The following is an 8,949-nucleotide window of genomic DNA, read 5'->3' on the forward strand; positions in this document are numbered from 1 at the left end:
TATATATATAAGTTAATTTATGTTGATAAATCAAAGCCACCTTAAAATTACCTAAATCCCCCAAACCCAAAAACGTTATCTAATTATCTCCATTTACATTTTTATATAAATCAAATTTAATGAATTCGAATTAGGATAATAAGTAATAGGGTATTTTTGGCACATGGAAGCTATCTGTCTTGGGTACAACTGTCGTTTTATTCTTATATGGATACATTTGTTAGTGTTTGTATCTTTTATGGATATAAATGGTAATTTATTCTTTTTTATTAGCTATCTTTTTATCTATTATGCACTTCATCTACAAATATGTTAAGGACTAAACCTATGCTTCAACCTTTCAAAATCACATATATTCTTGCCAAATACAATATTATTATGCCTTTTTTTCTATAGAAATCATTGAATGAAAGAACCGTTAGTAAAAAGATGAGGTTCTCTTATAATATGTATGACTTTTTATGATAACAAAATAAAAATGAAAAGCATAAAATAATATTGTGTATATTTAAGTTAATTTTAATCTTTTTTAATAACTAGATTTGTCATAATGTAACTGATAAACAATGACAGTTAATACAGATTGGATATATTTTGAGTATGCTATACATTTTATGATTTTGTACGGAACAATATTAATTTTAATTTATATATTTATTATTGGGTATTAAAAATAAAAAGTATTTGTATTGTTAGTATTTTTCAAACCGTCCTCAATTCTGATCGTGATTAGGCCTAAAAGATCACATACCTCGTTAGACATAAATGTACTCCAATCAATTTTCAACTGATAGTGCTGTACATTCACAAACTCATAGGAGAATCACATTCACATCATTATAAGAGAATTAACTTTAGTGAGATAACAATATGGTATTTAATTACCACATGAGTACTTTTATATATAAAATTATTAATCAATTATGTATGTCTTCTGATAAAAATAATATATTCAATATGGATATTATTTGTTAGGTAAAAGATAACAGATTGACAAAGAAAATTAATTACAATGAGTATATTTATTTTAAAAAATATTTTTTTATATAATACTATAAAAAATATCATGGTCACCCTAAATGACTACAGGTTCAACTTCCATGGACAGCGGTAGAATGCCTAAATTGAGACATTTTCAGACTATAATATTTGTCAAACAAATAATTAATGAAACACTCATCCATACCTTCTCATTTTGAGTATATTTATACATAAAAAAAAAGAGTTAAAATAGCAAAAGTGATAAAAATGATGATTTTTATAATTTTGTGTGGCTATCTATATATAGAAGATCAGTAGACTATGATTATCTAACAAAATTAATTTTATTTATTGCATTTAATTTGAATAAGTAAAAAATCATCTTATTTTATTTTAGTTCTTAATTCACATAATTTAAATTTAGCATAATATATATGATTTGATTTGATTTAATTATTAGTGAAAAATATATTGAGAACCTATTTTATGTATAGATTTGTTATTTTAATGATTAATTAATTAATCTAATTAATTAATTAATACAAATAATTAGTATAATTAATTTGATTTAATAAATTAAAAAAATAAATTAAAAAATACTAACAAAACATTAAAAGAAATAAATTAAAAAATACTACCAAATCAATTTGATATAAATTATAATAAATTATGTGATATTTAAATATCTAATCAAATCAATTAGTTAATATAGTTGATTTATCATAATAAATTATATTTAATGAGTTAAAAAAAATAAATTGCTAAACACTCTCATAAGCATGCATGTCACGTCAACTCCATCATTAAGTGTGAAAATCTGATTTTTATATAATAGAATAGATAATAAATAGAATATATGAGAATATGATATGAGATATATTTTAATTATAAAATTGGTATTATATAATAAATTTTTCTAAATTCTTATTGTTTGTTCGTTGCTAATTTTTATGTAATTACTTAATAAATTTATTTCCTTTAAAAATTTTAGTGTAATTGAGTCTAATTTCTACATTTTGAAATGAATTTACTCAAAAAAATTAATATGTAAATCACATTATTATTACAAATTACTTTTTTAACATAATTGAGTGGTTTTTGTTTGAACCATTAAATTTAGATTCTAATGATATTAAAGTCAACGTATTTTATTATCTTGTGCCTTTAAAAAATTTACACGACTAACATAAAAATATAACAATTGAAAAAGAAATTCATTACAATGGGTATATTCATTTTAACAAATAATCTTCTATCTAATACTATAAAAAAATACAATGGCCATTTTGAATTGCTACAGGTTAACTTCCATCCACATTAGTAGAATGCCTAAATTGAAATAGATTCATCAAACAAACGATCAATAAAACACTCATCTGTACTTTCTCATTTTGGGTACAATTGTACATAAAAGAAATTATATATAAAGAAAAAAAAAAGAAGAAAAGAAGAGTTGAAATAGCAAGAGTAATAAAAATTATGATTCTTATAATTTTGTGTGGTCATCTATATATAGTAGACCAGACAACTATGATTATCTAATAAAATTAATTTGTATTTATTGCACTCAACTTGAATAAGTAAGAAATTATCTTATTTTAATTTAGTCTTTAATTCACATGATTTGAATTTAGCTTAATATATATTATTTGATTTGATTTGATTTGATTATTAGTTGAAAATATTTTAGTTGTCTATTTTATTCATAAATTTATTATTTAATGACTAATAAATTAATTAAATTAATTAATTAGTACACACAATAAATTTGGTTTAATAAATTAAAAAAATTAAATTAACAGAATATTAAAATAAATAAATTAGAAAATATTACCAAATCAAATTGAGATAAATTATAATAAATTATATAGTATTTAAATATCTAATCAAATCAATTAGTTGATATAGTTAGTTTATTGTAATAATTTGTATTTAATGAGTTAAAAAAAATAAATTAGGAAACACTCTCAGAAAAAACATGTCACGTCAACTCCATCATTAAGTGTAAAAATCTGATTTTTATATAATAGAATAGATTCATAAAAAAATGTTAAATATATTTATAAGTTTAAGAATTTGATTTTGATGTACTTATAATATAAAATATTTTATATAATTATCAAATTATAACTTTTTTTAGATAATTTATTTACATAATCATTGTAAAAAAAATTATTTTAATTAATGTGACATTGTATAATTAAATATATATGTAAAATTATTTTATATCAAAATTAAATTATAAACTTAAATCCAAATTTATTTATTAAAAGAGTAAAATAATTATGATCTTAACTAATTTTGTTTCGATATATTATACCTATTTAGTTGATAAAATAGTGTATTATTAAATACATTAATATTCATTAATTGTCTATTAATAGAATAGAATGATATTATATTAAAGTGACAAAATATCAACAAATTAATATTCAATTAATTTCAATATAGTATCATAATTTATTTGATCAAGTCTAGGTTGATCATTTCGTAGATAACATATATGCAATCAAAGTTCATGTTTCATATATTTATTCATAGGCATGAAGAGATGCATTACCATTTATAAGTCACATTATTTAAGTATATGATCTCAAAAATTTTAGAAAACAATTTTACAATCAAATAAAATATCTAATCAAATTCAATTGAATTGTTATTAAGAGTTTTAAATTTACGTGCGTCTCTTTTGTTTTCTCCTCATCTTCTCATGTTGATGTTATTTTTTCTTTTTTTTTTCTCAGTTTTTCCTGTTTTTTTGTTATCATCATCATCGTCACCACCACCACCACTTTTCTCCTCCTCTTCCTTCTTTTTCATTTAAATTTCTTCTTTTTCTTCCTTTTTCTCCTCTTTTTCCTCCATTTTCATCATCATCGTCATTATTATCGCCGTTATTGTTATCGTTATTTTCATCACTATCGTCTTCTTTTTCTCCTCCTTTTTTTTCTCTTTTTCTTTTATTATCGTCGTCATCACCACCATGCCACCACCTCCATATCCTCATCCTCCTCCTCCTCCTCCTCCTCCTCTTTCTTTTCCCATTTGAATTTCTTAAATCTCCTCCTTCTTTTTCTTCTTCTTCCTCCTCCTCCATCATCATTATTATCATCATCATCGTCTTTTTCTTATATTATAACAGTTTACATTCAGAATGCACCGAAATTTCTTAATGATGGTGACACACAAACAAACTTTCAGTTTAAAACAAGTTCAAACCAAAAGTGCACTTTATTTAAATCTAGAATACACTGAATTTAAATTCAAAATGCACCAAAATTACTTAACGATGACAGTACACGAACAAACTCGGTTCAAAACAAGCACAAACCAAGTACACCTTATTTAAATCCAGAATGCACCAAAATTACTTAATGATAACTGATACAGCCGTTACAAATCCAATGTCATAACTTGGCATCATATACCATAATTCGACACTTTACGTTATAACTTAGCACTCTGCGTTATAACTCAGCGTTATACGTTACAGTCAGAATCAACGGATTACATTCTGGAATAAAAACGTCCAATCAGGCACTATCACTTATTAAAAACCTAATAACTGCTCTTCAATTCAGATGATCAACAGAAACGTAACTGACCTATTTCACCTCACCTATAAAGGTATGGTATTTTATCCTCAAAGGATGGACTGAATTCACAATACTAACTTAAGGATCGGAGTGCCTTTTGCAGGTACACTCCCCCTTTGTTCATACTCTTCCAAGACATGATATCTCTCTGGACGCAAGCTCGGATCTTTCAAGTCTATAGCTCGGCATTGAAGGAAACAACTCGGCGTTAACTCTCATGCACCGAGTTACGTCCAGGTTACGTACACAAGAACAATTGGCGCCCACTGTGGGGCCAAAGACATAGTTCTTTTCTTTTTCATCGGCCTCACTGCTTCTACATTCGCCCATGGCTGATCTCCCTTCGCCTACACCGTCCGAGCTTCTCCGGATGGTATCTGAGTTGCAACAAGCCAACCAGCGCATGGCAGAAGAGAATCAAAGAATAGCAAATCAAATTACCGAGCTAACTAACACTCAGATCGAAAACAATGATCCTCGTTAAGAACGAACAGAAGAACACCAATTTGGCCCAACACACGTATCCAAAACTGCTCGGAATGAAGAAGGTCAACCTCAACAAAATGAAGAAGCTCGGAACGAAAATAAAAATGCTGAGCTCGACAATTCTACTGGACCATTCACGGCCGAGGAGATAAATTTCGGGCTTCCCAGAAAGTTCACCTTACCGACTACATTAATCCCCTACGATGGGTTAGGAGATCCGAAGAAATAAATCAAGAAGTTCAAATCCATAATGATAATAAATGGTGCATCAGATAAAGTTTTATGCCGTTGTTTTTTATCTTATTTAGACGGTCCTGCACTTGATTGGTTTTGCTCTTTGCCTGCAGATTCTATTTCTCATTTTCAGGAACATGCGAAGCTTTTCGAGGAGCATTTTGCTGGCTTGGCCATCTACCTACATGATTCGGATTACCTGAACACAATCAAATAAGGTCAGAATGAAAGTCTTAAAGACTACATGACTCATTTCATAAATCAAAGAAGACCAGGAAAATTCCAAGAGGCTATTGCTGTCGCCAAACCGAAGAAGACCTTGGCCGAATTTTGCAAAAAAGCAAAAGGTCAGATCGATATCGATGATGTAACACCCTAATATACAAATCCTTATGCTCGAGTCATAAGTCAATGTTACTACCGTGGTACGACTCTCAGGTGGATTTTTTTTAATATATAGATATAGGTATTCTCAAAAGGAGTATTAATCGAGAAGCCTGAAAAGAGTAGAAATAAAATCACGAAGACGTATCACTCACGTTTCGACAACAAAAAGATAAACCGTGAAGCCAAAAGCGATATACGGACAAGGCATAAAGGAGATTAAGAGATAGATAACAGATAGATATATATAACATAAGTAAACAGCCACTAGTCGCGACCTACGAAGTTTAGGCTGGCTAGGGTACAGTATGAAAGTAGTTGACAACAGTATATCCTAATCTCTCCCAAAGGAAACATGAGAGCCTCTATAGGCAAGTTCAAAAGAGTTCAATACATAATATAATCTTTTCAAAACAAAGGTGGAGAGATTCTAAGCAAAACACAACGTAGAGAAAATAAAGATCTTCACCGTCTCTCAGACAAACCACAGCTCACTTCTGAGCACCTGGATCCGTATCTGAAAAACAAGAGATATATACGGAATGAGAACCCCGGCCCATGGGTTCCCAGTACGGTAAAAGTGCCAAATAAATACAATGCACTGCAATAAAAACTCACTAAGCATCCTAAACTTCTTCACCAATTATCCATCCTAGGTTCTCGCTAATCCATAAATAGGCAACTGTCATAAGAGAGTGCTAAATCTAATTCATGTTTCACATATTTCCCAACTCGCTGACTCTTCCACAAATTAGACTCAGAATCATAAGCAAAACCATCACCAGTTGTTCTACCTCAGCAATTTTGTATCAATACATTATACTCTCACCTGGAGCTAGTGAAGCCACATCACTGCGTCTTCCCAGGGAGCTCAAATTATCTTATTCAATGATCATCATCATCATGCAATCGTATCATCAAATCATCTCATCAAGAACAACCCCCAACATCCACCGACACCAGCATGAGGGGCCTCTCAGTTGTACAAACACAAGTAATACAGGCAAGTAATACACAAATAAGGTACAAGTAGAACAAGTAGCACATAATCAGGTAACATAGCATATATGATGTAGAAATCTAAAACAAATAGGCAAACCCAAGCACTTCAAACATATGCAAATGATGTATGCCTGCCCTATGGCTGATGATATCATCTGTCGGTTATATAGCCAACCCGACATGTCCTGGTAGCTAACCATTGGACAGAAACACCCTTTGCGGAGCAAGTAGGTTTGAGCTATAACCCCCTTGCTACTATCCGCCCAACCCATAGTAAATGGAATAACCACTACTGCGGTTACTACCCAGGTGGGTGTTTAAAAGCTCAACCTGGTGCGAGTGGATTTACCACTACTGCCGCTACTACACAGGCATCACAATCTCTGACCTGGAGCAAGTGGGACGAACCACAACCCTTGCTACTGCCCAGGATCTCAAAACATACATTCGTTCAGTTTAAAAGCAATCATCATTGTTATGAAATCTCAAACATTAACCTGAAGCAAGCGGGATGAACCACCACCCTTACTACTATCCAGGTATCACAGATATACATTTATTCAAAACTCCATAATTAAACTCATTTATCATAAACATCCTTTCCCGTCTCATACCCGGAGCAAGTGGACAACATCACTGCCTACTACCCGGGGTCACACATCACATTTCAACATTTTCCATTATTATCCATTTAACACATTCATTCATTAATCATATATGCATTTATACTCAGCCATAATCCATAATGGCTTTGCCGTAACCCGGCAATAACTCAGCCATCCGGCTCACAGTTCAATCCAGAACTAGCCAATTTATCAACATGGCTCTGCCGTATCCGGTAATAACTCAGCCATCCGATTCATGCTTCAATCAAGAACCAGCCATTTATCAATAAATATAGCCCTTCGGCTCATGGCATACACGGTACTTCCACCGTCATCCTCCATATCTCATATAATCATCTTTGATCATCATTGATCATAACTTTTCCCCTTGTTTCATTCACAAGTTACCACATCCCCTAGCTCCTTTCTCATTGCTAGGCATATCATAATGATTTAATACATAAGGGGTGAGATCAGAGGCTTAGAAGTATGAGATTTAGTTTTTAAAACTCAAAAATCAACTTTGGGATGAAAACAGGGCCACGCACACGTGTACTTCACGCGCACGCGTGGATGGCCACAAAGCTCATCGACGCGTATGCGTCATACACGCGGACGCGCGGATTGAAACACAGCCAGACGACGCGTACGCGTCAGCCACGCGTACGAGTGGGTGCATTTGCGCCCGAGGCACAAAACTGGCACAACTCTGGCATAACTCTTGGGAAAATGGCTGGGCATTGGGTGCAGCGCATCGACGCGCACGCGCACACTATGCGCACGCATGGATGGTGTTTTCTTGAAGAACGACGCGTACGCGCCAAGTGGGCCTACGCGTGGAGGGTCATTCTGCTAAAAATTTTCTAAGTTAAAAGTTGCAGAATTCACAGATTCAACCCCTAATCTTCTGACGGACATAACTTTCTCATTTTAAATTGTTTTTCGCCCGTTCTTCGAACGGCATAGACATCCCGGATCCAATTTCACTTCTAAACAAGTTTGGCATAAAACAGAAATCCGCAGTCTAAGTTATGTCCCGTCAAAGTATGCCCAAAAACCATGTTTTTACTCAAAACCACAAAGTGCCATTTTCAAAACAAGCCATTTTCAACTCTTTTTTAAAATCAACCAAAACATGCCAATTTCATCCCTTTTCTTTGAAATCAATCAAAGTATACCAAAATCGACATTAAGCCTCCTCAACTCATATACTAACACTTTATCACAATTCACAAAGCCGCCATATAACCATTTTTACCCATTTCAAACAAATGGCTAAATTACAAACACATTAACATGTCATATATCCTTCCTCATCCCAATTTCCAACAGTACTATTTCCAATCAATCATCATTATACATAATCAATATCATACTCACTATCATATGGTTTCACCCACAAATTAACCTTAATCATTTCTCAAGCATATATCACAACATACATATCTCTCATGCATCATCATACCATCAAGGCATCAATAATCATGATCACATATATGACCACATAATATATCTCAACCAAAACCAAACATACCTCATCTATACAGTTTTACCCAAAATTACCAAATTCCACACTTCAACTCCTCAAACCTTATTAGTCAATAACCAAACCAATCATTCATATATTCATTATCTGAAATTCATCCAATCACTTGTGTCAT

This window comes from Arachis duranensis, chromosome 10 (assembly GCF_000817695.3).
Source record: "Arachis duranensis cultivar V14167 chromosome 10, aradu.V14167.gnm2.J7QH, whole genome shotgun sequence".
In the NCBI taxonomy this organism is placed as follows: Eukaryota; Viridiplantae; Streptophyta; class Magnoliopsida; order Fabales; family Fabaceae; genus Arachis; species Arachis duranensis.